The sequence below is a fragment of the Channa argus genome, chromosome 3, assembly GCF_033026475.1.
Source record: "Channa argus isolate prfri chromosome 3, Channa argus male v1.0, whole genome shotgun sequence".
Taxonomy (NCBI): Eukaryota; Metazoa; Chordata; class Actinopteri; order Anabantiformes; family Channidae; genus Channa; species Channa argus.
Genome location: NC_090199.1, coordinates 29,239,697 through 29,258,759, shown reverse-complemented (window position 1 = coordinate 29,258,759; position 19,063 = coordinate 29,239,697). Strand labels below are relative to the sequence as shown.

General features: G+C 38.0%; 1 protein-coding gene across 11 annotated transcripts in view; it reads left to right on the top strand.

The window, feature by feature from the left end:
* LOC137124082 (teneurin-3) overlaps nucleotides 1–19,063 on the top strand; it is a 379,316-nt gene that overhangs the window by 81,492 nt on the left and 278,761 nt on the right. For 8 of the 11 annotated variants that reach the window (XM_067498734.1, XM_067498743.1, XM_067498740.1 and 5 more), the window contains exon 1: nucleotides 16,557–17,367. The exons of 1 other annotated variant lie outside the window; for it this stretch is intronic. The gene's annotated coding sequence lies outside the window, so the exon portion shown is untranslated. Of the gene's footprint in view, nucleotides 1–16,556; nucleotides 17,368–19,063 lie in introns of those variants that run through there. 2 more of the 11 variants (XM_067498732.1, XM_067498741.1) reach the window with 2 other exon arrangements.

Genomic DNA, 19,063 nt, shown 5'->3' with positions numbered 1-19,063 from the left:
AAATGACATGCACAAAGAGCATGAGCTGCACGATTACAGATCTGTCTATCTCACGCACACACGGCAGAGGCATCACACATAGTGCACTCTGACCTTTTGCTAGAGAGACATTTAACAAAGTGTGAAAGAAGAAGAGAAAGACAGAAGTTGAAAAAAAAGAGGAAGAGGAAAAGTACAGCAATTAAAAGATAATTATCAGCTGGGAAAGGGCCACAACTTTCTTAAGGTCTGTACTGCTGTAAAAAAGATGAATAAGGAGAATGAGTGGATTCCCTGCAGTGTAAATGTCAAACCCTTGCTTTGACCTTCTGCTACGTCCTTGTAGTTCTGCTGCTACAGACTGTCATTCTCATTCACACGGAATACTCAGCGAAACGTGATTCTTCTTTCATGAAATAATCAAACCCCCAAGAGTTGATAATTGTGCAACCGTAAACATTTGCCCATAATTTGAAAAAATGTTGCAGTTTAAATTGTTTGTTTTTACCAAAGTTTCTTTTTTGATGTGAAGGGTCTAAGTAAGAACTACTTACTATGTATTACCCGCAACAAAACTAAATAAAATCTAAGCAAGACCTTTCTACCTGAGCATGTCAGCCTTAACCTACACCGCCAACGATTCAACCGATGTACACAAAAAGTAGCAGGCAGCATTGCAGAGCCTGAAGTTTGGCTCAACAAAGCTCCGCTACAAGTTGACTGACCAGATTGTGAAAACATGAAGACGACTGTTAACAGTTAGTGGCCGCAGTGTCAAGTCTGCTGGTCATTTAACAAATAGTGTAACTGGTCTGTGTTCATCTCCCTATTTTTCTCTCCCATGCCAATCTAGTAAAACACATTAGTGAGCCGAACCATTAGTGAGATGCCCCTTCGATCGCATGACCAAGTCCCCTGTAGTTTATATTTACTCAATTCCACAAACACTGTCCTGCTTCCAGAAATCATGGCTGAAAATAATAAAACTACAGTAGCCAGCTGTTCTAGTTTTTTTTCACTCAAAATGAATACGGTTACGATTGCGTGCCACACGCAAGGCAAGGAAGTTGGAAAGTATTGAGAGATGGACTAACAAATAGTTTTGTTAGATTCATAAAAGGTTGTGACTGACACAAATATATAGAATGTTTTTAGGCTTTGAGCATTGCACAAATCAAATTTGTTTTTTATCCCCAGTAGAAACTGCAGTTAATCAGAGCTGATTCATCTAAATACTTTTGTTGTTATTGTTTTTAAGTTGGGTAGGATCAGACCAGGCTAGTGAGATGAGTGTAGCTAAATGTTTATTCAATTATTTATTCACTTAACTCTTTTCAGTTTGCAGCCCAGTTCCTTTTTTGACCTTCTGCTCTTCTAATTGGTTCAAATCATGCTGAATTGCGGTAAAACTATGTTGTATTATTAAGTTATTAAGAAAGTTATTTTTATAGAATCAAAGTCAAAATAAAATGTTAGGAAGAATTGTTGGTTGATGACTGCTTTCATTACAGTGTGTATGGCAGGGAAATTAGAATGATTTGTTAAAATTGCAGTTCCTGTCATTTGGTGAGAGCTTGAAAGCACTTTTATGAAGTCCTCAAAATATAGCAGCGGAGAACTGTTACCTCACTGATATTTTACAGTGAAATTTGTGCTTTAGACTTAATGCGTTTTGCTGAGGGTAACCACAGCCAGCACCTGGGCAGCTAGTGCTGACTGCCTTGCTTAAGGACACACCTGGTGCAGGAGCTAGGATTTAAACCTGGTGACCTCTGTACCTCTACTACCAGGCTACTAGAAGCAATTACCTGTCAAGCTCAGCACAGCAAAAGGCCTGGAAGACCACGGACGATAACTAAAGTGGCAACGGTAGAATTTACCCTGGGGAGGAACTGTTTCAAAACATCTAGCCAACTCAAAAGCACTCTTGAAGAGGTAGATGTGATGTTGTCAAAGTCTATGGCCCAGAGACTTCTTTATGAAGGTAAATACAGAGACTTTGCAACAAGGTGCAAACCACTCGAAAACAGAAAGGCCAGATTAGACATTACTAACAAATACCTAGAAAAAAACAACCTAGTTCTGAAATAAGATTCTTTTGAATGATGAATCCAAGATTAACTTGTCAGAAGTTAACAGAATGTAGCAGAATGATGGGGGGGTGAAAAGTGTTATGGCCTTGGCATGTATGGCTGCCAAGTAACCTGGTCACCAGTGCTTTTTGATGACCTGACTGCTCATACCTGTAAACGTAACTGTAAAGAATTTTTTTTTACTTACTTAAGACGAGACTGAAGGCAGAGAGACGCAAAAACAAGCAGCAGCTAAAGGCATCTGCAGTAAAGGTCTCGCAAAGCATCTCAAGGTCTAAAACTCCTACACAAACTCCTACAAAAAGCATTTGAAAATGGCTGTAAATCTAGAATGGTAAATGCCACATTTTTGTCAAACCTCTTAAACCAAAGCTGAAAGTATTACTTCACTTACAATCTTGAGTGTTTCATTTCAAATTCGATGTGGGAGTTGACTGGCCTAATGCCAAAAATGTATCATTGTTCTAATGTTTTTTTATTTTAAAATAGCCACTTATATAGCGCTTTTATCCAAAGCGCTTTACAATGTTGATTTCCATTCACACACAGACTCACACACCGATGGTGGTGGCTGCCATGCAAGGTGCTCACCTGACCCACCGGGAGCAACTTGGGGTTCAGTGTCTTGCTCAAGGACACTTTGACGAAGCCGGGGTCGGGGATCAAAGCACTAACCCTGACGTCCGTGGACACCTGCCTTACCAACTGAACTACAGCCGCCCCTTGATCACAATATTTATGATCCGGCAAATATTTATGACTGCAAATATGCTGTCAAGAATGCTTGTTAAGTGTTTTTTGTCCTTTTGGCTTATCTTGTGAGTTCAGGGTCGCCAGAGCGGATCATTTTGTCCATGTGTTGATTTGGCACAGTTTTTTTTTGTTTTATGGCGGATTCCCTTCAGGGGGTGGCACTGTGTGGCTGTGGATGGTAATTGGCTGTTGGGGGTTCAGTGTCTTGCCCAGGGACAATTTGACATGTGGGCGGGAAGAGTGGTGCGCAAACCTCTGTCGCTATGGTTGGTAGGTGGCCAGTGTCCCAACTGAGCCATTGCCACCCCCAGCAATGCTTGTTAAGTATTTGTTCAAAAGACCCAACCTAAATGAAATCAAACTCTAAGATGTATGTGAATCTGTCACTGAGCAGATATCACACACAGCTGATGTAAATAGAGGTAAATAAGAATGATAATGGAGGTACATTTTCATGTGTATGCTATGGAGACCTCATGGAATCTGTTCTTCTGGCTAAGATCTCTTCTCCTTTTATTTGTCTGAGTGAACACACTCCAAAAAGTAGTGTTCTTTTACATTACCCCCTCCCTCTCTTACAAACCCTTCTTTGCATCAAAACATTGGTCTCAGAAGTGTCTCAAATATTATGACTGGTCCAATAGCTATGGAAATCAGATCAGCATTTTGGAGACATGGCCTTTTCTGAAGGACCCCAAAGGACCCTGCAGTCACAATACAGTCTGGCCTGTCATTCTTAATGTTCCCTTCACTGCGTCATATGTCGGAATTCTTCCACCTCCTACCTGATCACAGAATTAGAGTTAGCAACTATAAACAGTAACAGTGCTCAGTCACACATACTGACACTCACTGACAAACTTGCACGTACATATGGTCAGTCAAAAACACACATTTATAATAAGTCTTTACCTCTGTGGCACATGAACTGAACTTTTACACATTCAGTATAGGTATTAAACACACCTATATACATAGGTTCATAATAAAATGTGATTATGCGGACATGTTTATTCATTTGCTGAAGCCTTTTGTTTCCCTTTCTTTTGGATTCTGCTCACAGGGATTTCTTTTTTAATTTCAGCATTTTAAAATCAATTTTATGCTTATGGACAAAAAGCAGTCGTTAAAAGTTTGCAAGCAGTTAAGAAAAAAAAAAAAATAAATATATATATATATATATATATATATATATATATATATATATATATATATATATATATATATATATATCAAAATTTGCATTATGAGCATCACCACCAAAAGCATCTTTTAAAACTATAAAATATTTCTTCATATTATATGTGAAGATGCCAAAAGTGGGTCATGGCCTCTGTTTTTTGTTGGCCCCACAATAACAAGAGAGCATTCTAATGAGCTTGAAAAAAAAATATTCAATTTCTGTCCCAGGCTGAGAAAGTTTAAAGAGCCGCCACAGTAGGGGATTTTCAAACAGCCCCCTCCTGTGATTCTTCAAATACTGCAGCCGTCAAATGGCTTGGCTTTGGATTCACCATTTCACACAGAGGATAGCCCTCTATTCCACTAAAATATTCAAGACAATTCTACCCTGTTTTTACTGTTTTCTTTGCTCTAGGCCTTTAATGATAGTCAAGATCTCTTGGGCTTGTTTGTAGTTGCTCCCAGCATGACTGGTGGATTTTCCCAACCATGGCTCCTATCGGGACTAGGATAGGTATATAGGATAGAGAATAGAAAGACATACATATATACACATATACACACACAGGCATTCAGCCCTCGAGGACTGACAAAACTATGTAAAGTTTGCAATGACACTACCAGTCCCAGACCTTCCTAAAAGGGCCCTGACTCTCACTTGGTTGCAAGTAGCACATGATTTAGTGTGAACAAACAGGCCTAATGAAAAACCATACATTGGTTGATGAACAGGAGTTATCCTTTGGGGAGAAATTATAGTTTCATTTAGCAATAGAATATATTTTTATATTTAGACAAATTCCATTCATTTGAAAATAAACCATAGCAGAAAGGCAAAAATAAAAAAGCGCAGCTGTCTGATTACAAAGAAAATTACTAGCAGAAAAAAAAATTTAAGAGCAAATTGTTAATAAACTACGAACAAGTAGATGAAAACAAATGCAAACATGGGCAAAAGATTGCAGTAGACATTCTACAATCTTCCAAAGTTAAGTGGATGATGAAAAGTGCAGGATCTCTTTTACATCTATAGGAACAGTGTAAAAAAATACATTATGTCATGCTAATAACAGTAATAAAATAATTACAAATTATTACCTATAGGTTAGAGAATAAATACAATTAAGCAGTGGCATTTTCCTTTAGACACCAAGGGTCTTTCATGCCAGTGAAGCCAGGCACCCTTTGGCTTCACACCACTCAAATCACAGCATATCAAATTTCCATTGGCCTTTTAATTGATACCACAGATGAAAACTATAGCAAATGGAATTAGAGTGTGTGGACAATATGTAAAGTTTTAGCATAAAACAATTTTAAATCATCACATCATGTTCAACTGTATTAGGATGCTGGATGGTAACATTAGCTAGAAATGTTACTGGCTATTTTGCTGGCCATGTCTTTGTGCTCCAGTCTATGAACTTCAGAATTATTCACTTTGTGAGCCTGTCGATGACAATTAAGATGTACAGTAAATCAGGAAAATAAGGCTCTGGACTTCCCAACAATTTGTTAGTTGTAGTTAGATGTTGTAGCCTACTGATACTGATCTGTACATAAAACTTTAGGTTTTCAGTAAATTATTCTTGTTTAGCTACATATTATTGAATATCTATTGTGTATTGTGTATAAGTGGTTCTTTATGTATTTGGTTGGGAAGTTGACAACAAAGAAAACAAGATAAAAAGAAAACGCATACATTAATGTTCAGGGATGTGTGTGTGTGCCAAGAATTGGCTGGAGTTTATAATTGTGTGTAGAATAATACCCACTGTTCTAAAAGAAAGGACACAGTAGATTAAAGTTTGTATCGAATTTGTTTTAGCTTCCTACAACATTTTCCCTACATGTCACTGCAAATAGGTCAAGAAGTGAGTAACAACACGTTATGCACTTAGTCACTAAAGTAATGGGTGAGCGATTTACTTTACTTTACTTAAGGTACAAAGGTACAAACATGAAAGGTTTACAGATCTAACAATGGCACAGCTTAGCAAGTATGTAATAATAATATGAGCACGGTAGTTACAGCTTAGTCTTTTCTCTAGCTTTTTCTTGAAGAATATTGTGGATATAAGCCATCTCTTCTAAATAACAATGGCAAGGTAAGCAATGAGTGAATGACTTACAGGTTGCAGTGGTGACCAAAGTCAAACCAGGAACCATACAAAGTCATGGAGTCAGAGGCAGATAAAGGCAAGGCCTTTGGGAGGAAGTGGTGGAAAAACACAAATTGCAAAAACTGGCAATAAATGCTGGTAAGTAATAGAGCCAAGTTCATTTTACAATCTGGCAGAGGTGAAGGTGAGTGGGAGGTCTAAATACTGTGACCTGATTAACAGTAACAGCTGAGTATGGGTGTGGCTAGTTTCAAAGGAAGCAAAGTGTGCGAGGTATAACGGGGGAAGTGCAGGTAGTGACCAAGCTTGCCACAGTGAGGGGATTGGGGATGAAAGTGACACCAAAAGTAGTTCAGATTTAACAAAACCATACATACAAATTTTATTTTTTTACGGATTTTTACAGATGTTTTTACAGAGTTCAGGTAGTAAACAACTGCAATTCATCACCTAACATCATTAGCATAACTATTGTTTATCTTGTTCTTATGCAAAGTGGCAACATGAAATCAGCATTGTTAACTAAGCCATCAGCTGAACATGCCCATTAACCGCTGTGACAGTCGTGGCCAAAGACAGTATATTTTTAGGTTCATCTGTGTGTGGACATCTGTCCGTCCCATTGGCCTAACACTGATTTCTTACTATTGCTTTAAAAGAACCTCTTTAAATTCTGCATAAATGTTCATTTAGACTCAAAGATGAACTGATTAGATACTTGTAGTAAAAGAGGAAAGTGAGTTTGACCTTATATCTGTCCCATGTATAGTTGACAGTATCTCGGGAACAACTGAAAGATTTCATTAGATCTTGCACAAATGTCCACTTGCTCATAGATGAATTGAGAACAATATATGTCTGGACAGATATGCATGCAAACTGCAACTTGACCAGTTGGTGGAAGAGTACAACCGAAATGTAGTAATTCTAGATGAATGAGCATTTTATTTCCAATAAATGTTTATCTCAGAGAATATTAAAAATGCTGTGCTTTGTTCCCTCCCTTTGCATTAAATGCTGACACTTAAGGTACCTATGTACCATGTGCCTCAGTCATCTATGTTCAGTGAAGTACAATGGAAACCCTGGCACTTCAATATTTGAAGCTAAGAGTAATATGTAGTATAAAAATTGAAGAGTCGTCGAAGGACTGAGGACAGAATGACAAGACATAGGACCTTCCCACAGGAGTCCAGGGTTCGACTCCAGGGCGGAAGCCCCATTATCTGAAACAGTAGGATAAGCATGCAATTGGAATACTGCAGGGACATTTTTACATTGATATAATTCTTACAAAATGCTTCAGAAATTGCCATGGCAGTGGTTTAAAAGTGATTTTCTTGTTTCTGTTTGGGCAGAGTTGTAGAGGCCTTTCCTCTAATAACATATGGTTTTATAGATATTGATGTAGTAGAGGAGTGGGAGAAGATACAACAAAACTGCCATAATGATGATGGAAACCAGTACAACTGACAACATAAAGTTCGTGATAGAGGAGATAAACTGCCTCGGAGAACAATAAGCTATGTTTTTGTATGCGGATATGCATACAGATATGTGTGTGTATGTGTGCGTGTGTGTCTGTGTGTGTTTGTGTGTGTGTGTAATGGCTTTATCTAACGGTCCCTTTCCCCTTATATTTTCCATGTAAAGATGCCCAGTCAGCAGGACTTATTGTAGATCCCTGAGCTTGGATAGTCTTCTCCCCAGATACACAATCTCTGCCCCAAAAGGCAAAATCTGACAGTTGGATACTGACTATATTTCATGTAAATGGTGTTTACCAATGCCTCTTTTTTCTTCCACAGTGTCAGTATTGTTGCATTTCTTCCTCTCAAAAACCAAAGTTGAAACAAGACTCCTTTGCTTTGTTTGCTTCCAGTGGCTCCAGTAATTGTATTAGTGTTGCAATTTTCTTGTGGCCCTTTCATCTGAAATTCACTATTTTCTTCTTCTTTTTCTTGCTCTTCTTTTTTTGTTGTTGTTTTGTATTTCTTGTATTGTCAAACCATTTATCACTCCTAGAACTGAGATGTTAGGCCTTGTGGAAATTTGTGGAAATTACAGTAGCTGATTCCCTGGAGTATGAGCCCTTTCCCTTTTTGAATTTAGCATTTGTACCAACTGTTTATGTTTTTATTTTGTTAAATATAAGTTAATAAGAAAAATGTTTTAGTAATATATATATATATATATATATATATATCCACTTTATATTGATATGATTTGCAATGAGCAATAAAACTTTATATAAACTTTTTATACCTTTGCTACTAATAATTAGTTACAAACATAATGAGACAGGGTCAGCAAACACTCCTCTCCTCTCTCGAACTATTCAAGACAGTGAGCTTAAGACTTAATACATAATCTGAGCAAACTTGAATGATCTTTATCTGAATTATAAAATAATACAGTGTGTGTGTGGATCCATGCATGTGTGTGTTTATCAACATAAAAATGTAACAAGCTAAGCTTTCAATCCACACATTTCAGTTAGGTATGATCAAACCTAAGTGCCTCATAACATACTTTGAATTTGATTAACTGTTAAGGTTTTATATTTCCTTTCATTTTACAAATGCGTTGGTGAAAATCCATCTTTTGTATCTGTTGATATTAATTACCTCTAAAATACATGGTACCAGTCTTAACCACAGCAAACAGATACCTTTCATACCCACCAACGTTTGATACATACACCTGAGCCAAAATCAATGGGAGATGTCCAATATAAATAGCTACATATATTCTGTATGTGGCATATCGAACTGTACCTTGCACATAATCAATACTGCTAGGGCAATATTGAGAATCACAAAAATGAAAAGACACAAATTAAGGACTCAAACTTGTTGACAAACAGGGTATTTACAAAGCCTCTCTGCTCATTCAGTTGATGTGGTTCATGCGTTGGCCAAAATGTTCATACCTGCATAAAAACCTATATGACAAGATGCTAAAAAAATGAGTCAGGATTAATACGTAGAGGACTGAGACAAACTATATCATTATAAGCGGTATGTGTGGTACAGGAAAGCAAGAATGACCTCAGTGTCTAAAAATAACATACACAGCTAAGAAAACACACTTAGGGCAAGTCTAGTCAAATGCATATTGCACTTAACATGCAGTTCTAAGTAAAGTGATCTATGAATGGAAATTTGTGCATGTATGTATATAAATACATGGGAAACTGCCCTGACAGCAGTGCTGGCGTGTGGCACAGACAAACTATGCAGGTGCCTAGGGCCCCTTGGCTCACCAGGGGACATTCGCATGGTAACATTTATAAACAATTTTAATTCTTAATTTTCTTTGCCTGCTGGATCCAATCATCAGGCTGGTGCTGCCTATATGCAGAATGTTTTTAGTAATTGTTGAAGCGATCGACTGCCTTACGGTTGCTTGGTATTGGTGAGACGGGCAAAAATGGAAAAAGCATAGCCAACTATTAGATGCTGTCAACATGTCTTTAATATGAACTGATCTATCAGGCAAAGGGAAAAGGAAAAGAAAGCTAAAGACTAGCGCTCTCTGAAATTAAATGTATGTATTTATCATGATCAATTTTAGTTCTAAACTAACATTTTAAATAACCATAAGTATGAGCCCGGAGCTGACTATCCTAGAATAGTCCCAGAATAGTCACCAGCCCGCCAAAAACACCTGATATGTGTAGGAGTTAGGAGCGGGGGGTTATTGGGCTAGAGTTGACCCAAGATCCATGGATATGATTAATATAACACAGAAATTGGTATTTCAAATAAATAAAAGGATTTTTTTAATAATCATTTGCCACTGGCACCACTCTGCACACATCTGCAGTCTATCTCAGGCAACCATTCACACTCACATTCAAACCCGCAGGCAGAGTTACCAATTAACCTAATATCTTTGGACTGTTGGAGGAAACATCCGGATCTATAGTGAATTTCTTTAAGAAAGCTATGTATCATATAATAAATATACTGTAAATGTTAAAACACACAGACAATGCCATAAGTAAATAGATATAGAAAGTAGTTCAAATTCAAAGTTCCATAACAAAAGTGTACCACCCTCCCCTTCTTCATGCCCCAGAGAAAATCTCTGCACGGCCCTGATTTAAAACACAAAAGGTGATGGATTGCATCTCACACACTGCATTGTACTAAATACTAGTGGGTTATGAAGTTCAGGTTAGGAATTTAGTGGCAGATTGCTATAACATTTACTTAGCACATTTACATTTCACAGACAATTAACCCATTTTTACTGTCCCAGTGGCTTCCCTCTAGCACCACACTCGGACAAACCTATGCAGCTACAGAGGAGTGAGACTGGCTTGACACTTCATATTTACACCTTTGTATGTGTGCATCAGAAAACTTCATTTTATATATTTATATATACATACATATTTATTTCATCTTATTTAATCTGAGTTTGGGTCGGGAGGTCTTGGCATGTACACTTGTATGTGTACTGTATTTTTAAACAGTATGTTATGTGACCAGTGTTTTGTGGCTGCTAAACAAAACAAGTTGAAGTTATACCTGCCATTGATTACTGATTTTGGATACATTTGTGTTTGTTTTTGGATTAAAAAGGGAGAATTATGCACATCTCTGAGTGCACACTGGCCATGAATGTACATAAAAGTAAAACCATTAGGCCAACACTACACTCCCCTCACACATGTATAGACTCAAGACACACTGACAGTAACACAGAGAGAGTTTTCACTTGAATACACACCTGTCCTTACGCTCTATGGTACACAGCACACAGCCTGTGTGTGACACACATGCATGTGGATGTCAAAGGACCTCCACAGTATTCATATACACAGACTGCTTCTCATAGGCCAAAAGTCCTTTACAGCAGCCTAAGTCCCTTTCTGTCCATGTTTTTTATATTGTTCTTATTCTGTACTTTCCTTTTTTGTTCATATACTTTTGATGGCTTGCTCCCTGTTCTTTCTTCATTCTTACTTTCTTCATTCTGACTCTCTGGCCCTCCCCAGGGTTCTCAGTCTTTTGACCCACAGGAGGAATAAATCTGCATGATTTTACTTCAGAAATGTCCCCAGATGTAGTGTGTCAGTGTGTCAGTGAGTCAGATTGTGGCATGTCAGTGGGTGTCTTCATATTCGTGTGTGCAGACTTGGGTGTGCATGCATAAGTGAATGTGACTGTGTGTGGAGTGTTTTAAAAGAGAAAGAAAAAGGTGATAATGTGAATGAGCAACATTTGATATTCCTTAAAAATATATTGTTAAGGCTATAATTGTTTTTTTCACCTCAATAACTCATTTCTAATATTTCAAATAAAATACGCATTTTTAATTATTTTCTAGCCATAGAAGCTAAGAGGGAAAGTAAAAAAGTACATCAAACACACACATAAACAAAGCAGTAATCAATTTACTTGTTTTCAATTCTTAAATTCCTACTTTTCTCACAGTTTTCTATTAAGACAACTTTTTTTTTTTAAATGTGCCGGTATAACTGATAAGTAGTGTGTCCACTTTACTTTAATAATCAGTTAGATGTGACTTTATTAGAGGTAGACAAAATGGGTCCTTGTACAGGTGAATGCAATGTAATAATGTTGTATCTGTAGTATTTTTGTGGCTGTGGTTTGTTATGTGTGTACTATACTGAACAATGTTAAACTCTTCAGGTGCTCAGGTAATATTTTTTCTTAACAGCATGACTGTGTGCACACATGACTTGGTGCTCTGTGGCTATTGAAAGGGAGTGAAAAATTTCTGATCTCTTCGCACAATTTCAGATTTCACTCTGCGAGTGCAGAGAGATTGCATAAGCTGTCAGTCTCAGGCAGGGTCTGAATGCCTTAGGCTTGAACCTAAATTTTCAGGCCTGTGCAGGTTTCTAGTAGAGTGGCCTGTGATGTATACTGTGTGTGATGCTGGTGGGAGAGAGCTGCTGTCAGGCTGTGTGTAGGTCAGCTGTCATGGGTAATTCCTCCAGATTCTAAAGCCTTGGCAGAGTATATGAGTTTAATGGCTGCACAGACTTTCTAGTAATCCATTAACAGTGTTCTTTAGCTAAGTAAATATGTATGACAGAATACCCTATATAATATGTAAATACTCAAGTTTCATAAGTGTAAAGGCAAAGACTAATTTGAAGGGTCAAATCCGACACTATAACAAAATAGATGTGCCAGCTGATTGCTCAGTTACATTAGTGAAGCTGATAATCTCTCAGGTCTAAACAGCTTGTGATATGTGAAAATTCCTCCTGCGCTCAGTTTTAGTTAAATATTTAAACACTTTTTGATCTATAAGGCAAGAACATAACAGTGCATATGTCTAAGAAATGTAGAAAATGTTCACTAAGCTATAACCTCAACCCTCCAAACATTTTGAACTACAGGAACCCATAGCTTATATGAAAGTAAGACCTGAATCCCAGCTTGTCCTGGGTGCTGTGTAAACTGGCTCACATACAAACTTAAATAGAGTGGACTCATTAATGTTATTCATTACATCTTCCTGTGAGGAAAAGATCAATCATATTTAAAATATCTGCTTTAGAAAGGGCTCGTGTAACAAGAAGTACACTTCCAAGAAAACATCTTAGTCCATGTTCTAACTTGTGATGTTGCTGTCAAAACAGCCGCTCATAGCACTGTTCCACTGCACTGTTTGCACATAACTACAAAGATAGTAGATCAGAGAAATGAGATTTGAACATAATGTTGAGGGGGTATATTCAGCCATTGATGTGGGTGTGCAGGAATCAGGAATATGAAAAGAAAGAGTATATAACCAATATCTTAATGGCAACATAGTTTTATGGTTCAAAATAATCAGCAGCATCACGTACAAAATACAAATGCCTCCCCTGAATGAAAGTGTATTTGTGTGATCCAGCAACTTGAATCCAATATGAAATCTGAGTTTGAGAGCATTTCACTTTTAGTTTTGTTTTTACACATACCCTTTCTTGCTTGAGCTTTCTTGCGTCTTGTAATTTATAGCACCAAATTCAGAGCTTAGACATGTCACCATCTTTTCTCCACAATGTGTTGCTGCATATCTAGGGCCCAAGAATTGAAACAATGGCCTGAAAACATTGGCACAGATTAGACTCACTGCAAACTTTAGGAAAAAAAGTGCATGTAACCATCACAATACAGTGCTTCTCTGTAAGTGAAAGGGTTTCTATGCGGTATGTGAGTTTTTCACTGAGAAAGATTGGTTATGTTTAATGGTATATGTTCAAAACATGAAAGTTAATTAATGTTTCTGCATACAGTACTTCTGTGTCCCTTTGTGTGTATGTGTCTCTGTGTGTATGTGTGTGTGTGCGTTCACACATTTCACATATGTGTCAAACATCACACTGGGTAGCCACATAAAACACTGGGCAAAGTAGAAAATGCACTATTATATGCAGATATAGATATAGATCTTTGATTTCAGTATTTTACAAGTGCTACTGTGACAAAATACTGTCTGACTCTAATATGACTTGACTGAATAAAAGATTGCATTCATTTTTTTCAACATCAGACTCAAACCAGCCTTTGCCAAGTCTTAAGCCGTATATGTGGAAATTCAAATGTGCAGGAATGTGGGAAATACAGCGACACTTTAAAGAAGAGCTACTGTATGCTACTGTATTAATATTAAAGTGCACTGAAAAGGGAATTTTTATATATGAATTAAGTATTTGCAAACTTCACATTCCAGTAAATAATTCCATCCAGCTGCATGAGCTAGAGGTAGTTGCACTGAACTGAGTCTGCGGTTCCATTATCAGCTCCTCCTGTTCCCATCTGGAAGTATGTCCTGTTTTTTCCACAGGGAGAGCTAAAAAAGAATTACTTAGCAGAGTACAGGTGACAATTTACCTTCACAACATTGCCATTGTAATATTAGCAACATTATGATTAACATTGGCTTAATTAACCCCTTATGTGCGAAAGCGTCGTTGGTAATTTCAGATCCAGTTAGCTCTTTGCAGCTCGTTTGCATTGTTTTTTTCAATCCACATGACTTTGTCCCAACACCACCCGTAAAATAGCTGCAGCTGTTTGAAACAAGCCCTCCTCAGATCAAAAGACACAAATTAAAACTAAAATGAAGTAAATGTGTTGACCTTCAACTTGCATGTATTTTAATTTACAGTTGGATGTTATACCTTTTAGGTTGTGCGGTAATGGAGATGTAACTAACTGGCCCGACTCAATCTTAAACTCAGGTGTTACATCAGGTAACACCTGTTTAGTCATTTCTTTGGCCAAATTAGATCTAAGCTTGTACTGTGAACTCAATATTGGACATGCCTAACTATTAGACATAGTACTGTGTGGGACCTCTACAGTCCTTTATTCAAACTGCATGAACTACAATTCAAAGTAGGTTTTGATTAAAACTGATGATTCTGAAATTTAATAGTTTACTGCTTTTTATACAGTGTTTCTATTTCTTGGCCTTAAATTTGAGGTTACATTTACAAGAAAGGGACAACAAATGCCATAGAAACACGTCAGTGAGCCACACCATATTTAACCATTTACCATATTTAAAGGTGTTTTGGATACTGGAAATGCCCTGCGCTCAGAAATGCAGCAGAGCCCCAAATGGGTTCACACAGTCTCCACGCACATGCACTCTTTATACTATTCAACGTATTGTAGAAATGCCTTTGCCCACCAATTATGGAGAATGAAGACAGTTTGTTTTTGTGGGATTTGTTAAGAAGAAAAATGTCAAAAAGAATGGCAGCATGCATTTATGTATAAATCTGTCCTAAAATATAGACAGATTTTTTTTTTATTTTATAAAAATGAAGAAACTACAAATTACAATTGTTATGTCCAGGTTATATTAAACATTGTTGAACTGATTTGTTGTTATTGTTATTTAAAAAAATAAAATCTACTTCGTGTGCCTGTGCATATATTGGCTTGGGTTGGGAGTGTGTATAAGCCTTTCAATCCCAAAAACCAATGTGCTCTTTCTCTAATGCTTTTTTATTTAGTTTTAATCCATTGTTATGAACTGTCATGCTTTTGTCTTCATTATGGCTAAAGATAACACACACATTTATGTGAATTTATTCCTGAACGATGCTGACTTCCATGCCGAATGGAAAAGCAATGGCAACACACTACAAAAGGTTTCTCTTTGCACAGAAAATTTCCTACACAATTTGTACCCCCCCCCCCCCCCATTAGAGTTTTGTATTTACAATACTCTTATGAATCTTAATACATGACTCACTAAATGATGGTGTGAAGCCTGGTTTTACATTTCCTCCTCCTTGCACAGTTAACAAAATAAAATACTTTCCCGCCAACGTTCAGACAGAAAAACAAAGAAAATTAGCGTTTAAGCTAAATTAGTGACTCACAATTTGATTGTGTTAACTAACAGTGACACTTGCAAAGTAACTGGAAGATAAATTCTGTTTCACCCAAACACTGTTCACTGTCACATAATAATAAAATGTGAATTTAGAAAACACTGTGACAAGGCAAAGTTACTTTTGGATTTGTGGTTTGTGGATGACACTGCAGTGTTTGTTTTCACTCTAAAATATTCTCTCTAGTGTAAGTTGAAAAAAAGAAAAAGATGGAAGTAATTATGAGGCATAACCAAACAAGTGGAACTGTAATCAAATCTTGACAGCTCCATTGGAGTATTATATGGTGACTTCAGAGCTTTTGCTTTGAGCTGACATGTTCTCATTACAATTAGTCCCAAGCACATGTGAAGAATGCGATGCGTTATTTTTTTTTCCAGAGGAAATCTGTATTTAAAATTATAACTGTAAATGAAACTCTAACTATACCAACAACTACATGAGATCATAAAAACATTTTAGGAACCACGTGCTCAGCCATAGGAATTGGCTGACAGTAACCAACAAAAACATTTCCACTTATGGTCTGATTGACAGGAAGTGGTTCTTACGTAAAATATTGTATATGTCAGCGGATCCATTGACTTCCACACAACTAAGGAGCGTATGTCGCCATTTTAGATTGTTTGTAAAAAAGTTGTTTCCTAAGTGAATTATGTTCTTTTTAGAAATACTGGCCTAAAGAGTATTTCAGTATATCAGTACATCCGTTTCCTACAATTTTTTTGCGTTGATGTGTGTGTGTCTTTATGTGTGTGTGTTGGGGTGTGTTTCTGTGTCAGACTAGAAACCAAAAAATACATTAAATAAAATGAAAAACGTCATTAACCTGCCCCCTCACTATGTGCTCTGCTGCTCTCTCCGCTTCGTCGAGTCACACTCACAATCAGGGCATCCAGTTCAAAGTCACGGCTGACCCCCTCCCCCCCCTCCACCCACCGCACCCGTACCGATCATTCACGTACACCCCCCATTCACACGCGCGCACGCGCACAGTTACTTGCGCGCTGGCTGGCTCACCAGTAGAGACGTCAGGATTGGACCCAGCAGGGGATCCCCAGCATTCCGTTTCTGCCTGGCTTGGCGTATCATCATCTTTTACCGGGAGGAGATGAGCTCGCGGCGGCCAACACTTGCCGAGGGCAGCAGTAACGGAGGACAGTCTTGTTTCTCCTTTTTCTCAGAGCGCGCTCTCTCTCTCCTTGTCTCTCCGTGTCTCTCCCGTTTTCTGTGCAGCAGACTATTTCCTATCCCGTGCAGCGGGTTGCCAGGACAGCAAGAGCAGAGAGCAAAGGGGAAAGGTGCTTCTCCACCTGAGATATTGAATTTTGATCAGAAAAAAGGCGTTTTGGATGAAAACACAGCACTTAAATCAACTCCTTGTTAGTTTAGTTGTTGCCTCCTCACACCAGAGACCGGTGGGTCTATTTTGGTCTATGCTCATCACCGGCGTTTCGCTCGTTCGTTTCACGTGTGCGTTCTGAGAGCCGCGCGCTCTGTTGCCTTGGACTTAGTACGCTCGAGCCTTTCTGCGATGGTCAGTGTTCATCTTTGTGTTTCACTAAACGTAGCTCAAATTGCAAATCACACACTCCGCGGTCAAAAAGAAAAAGCACAAGTTGTCTTCTTTGAATAAAGACCAGCTGGAATAAACCGTAGAAACGTGAGTGGTATAGAGACACGGATAGTGCGTTGATAAAGGCGGTTTTTGTACTTAGTCTTTTTTTTTTTTTTTCGACCCTGAAATTAAGACGGACAGGTGGAAGAAGTTTCTGTGGGAAAAGCGGAAGAAAACTACAAGATTGTGATCCTGAAGTAGGAGCGCAGCGAACTTCCACATCAGGACGAACAGGTAGGACAACCCTGACAAACATGACCAAAGACAAACAAACCAAAAATATACAAAGGAGATATTATGAACCGGAATGTGTGAGTGCGTCTGTGTGTGTGTGTGTGCGCGTGTCTGTGCGCGCGCGCGCCAAGTTTATCTGGCGAGGTGAACTTTACGTCTCGTCCACGACAGGTGACATTCTGTCCCTTAAGATGGCAGATGATCGCCGTTCGCCGCGTCCACGCGGCAACGTTAAACTCACCTCACCTGCTCTTTGAATCGGCACCAAGAAAACAAGCAAACAGCAGCGAGAACTTTTCGAATTGGTTCGCCTGTTTTTGCGATGATTTGAACAATGAAATGAACAGAACAAAAGCAGTTAGAAAAATATTTGTATCTAAATTGTCTCAGCACTTAATTCTATATCAAACGCGGGCTCGTTAATCCGACCGAGAGATGTCTTGAATGAAGTCTCGGTTAAATGTATCCTACCGTTGCCGTAGGTTTCTTCTTCTTTGAGGAGACCAGGATGTGCAGTGTGTACTCCACAACTGCTTTGTAGGCGATACACAGTTTATAACGTGTTTTAATGTAAATGTAAATAATTCATGAATTGTGCACACCGACATTGAGATCATCTAATCTAATGGTAGACTATTAAACGCGCTTATTTTTTCACTATAGCTATTTTAGTGTGTGGTGGGAAATGTAAAGGTCAGATAAGAAGAAGAAAGAGCTTTGTTTCGCAGTGGGCTAAAAGAGGAAAAGTTGTTGAAACTTTAAAAACACATTCCATTAAAGAACAAATGTGCCTTTTTTGTGTGTCTTCATCAAATTATTTGACATAGCTTCCACATTTAAAACGAGAAATTCTACAATATCACAATGGGATTAAATACATTTCCTCACCTCTGTGTGGAAATAAAGTCTTTGCAGATTGTGTTAATGAATTTTAGAACTGGGGCCATGCCGTAATAAACTATTTTTTTTTTAATTTTTTTTTTTGTGAACTGACAACAGTGAAATTAAACTGTTCCTCATCTTCGCGTTTTTACTCATACTTGCCCAGTGGCGAGTATAATATGATTGAGTATTACAACTGGAACTATTTACATTTGTTCTGCTATTACAAATAAGACCATTCTTGTTTCTCCTTAGCCTTTAGCAAGTCTTTAAGTATATACATTGATAGCGGCTTGTATCTTCTGTATGTGTGTGTGTGTGTGTGTGTGTGTGTGTGTGTGTGTGTGTGTGTGTGTGTGTGCTTCCGTGCGTGCGTGCGTGCTTGTGTGTGGTGTGCCTTTGTATGTGTGTGACAGAGAAATGTATTGCCATCAATCTATTAAATATAGTGACCACAGACAATTCAAAGTGAAGGACAAGCCATCAAGGTAGACACTGGGCAGTTTTCTCTTTCCTCATACCTCCCTCTGTCTTACATTTGTAGCATCTCTGTTTGGAAAGGTAATATCCATAAATGCCCTCAGAATGTAAAATACAGTGAGCGTCTGTGTATTCCATGGTTTGTACAAATATACACTCTACAGTATATGTTACATTTTTCCTGACACTATGTGAACTTACTCACTCCACTGACCTAATTCCACTGATGCGTTTGACATTTTGCATTGCCTTCTCTTCTCACCTTTGAGTTTTTAAATATGCACCTGCCTTTAATGAACTCTGCGACAACTTTTAAAAATATCGCACAATTTCT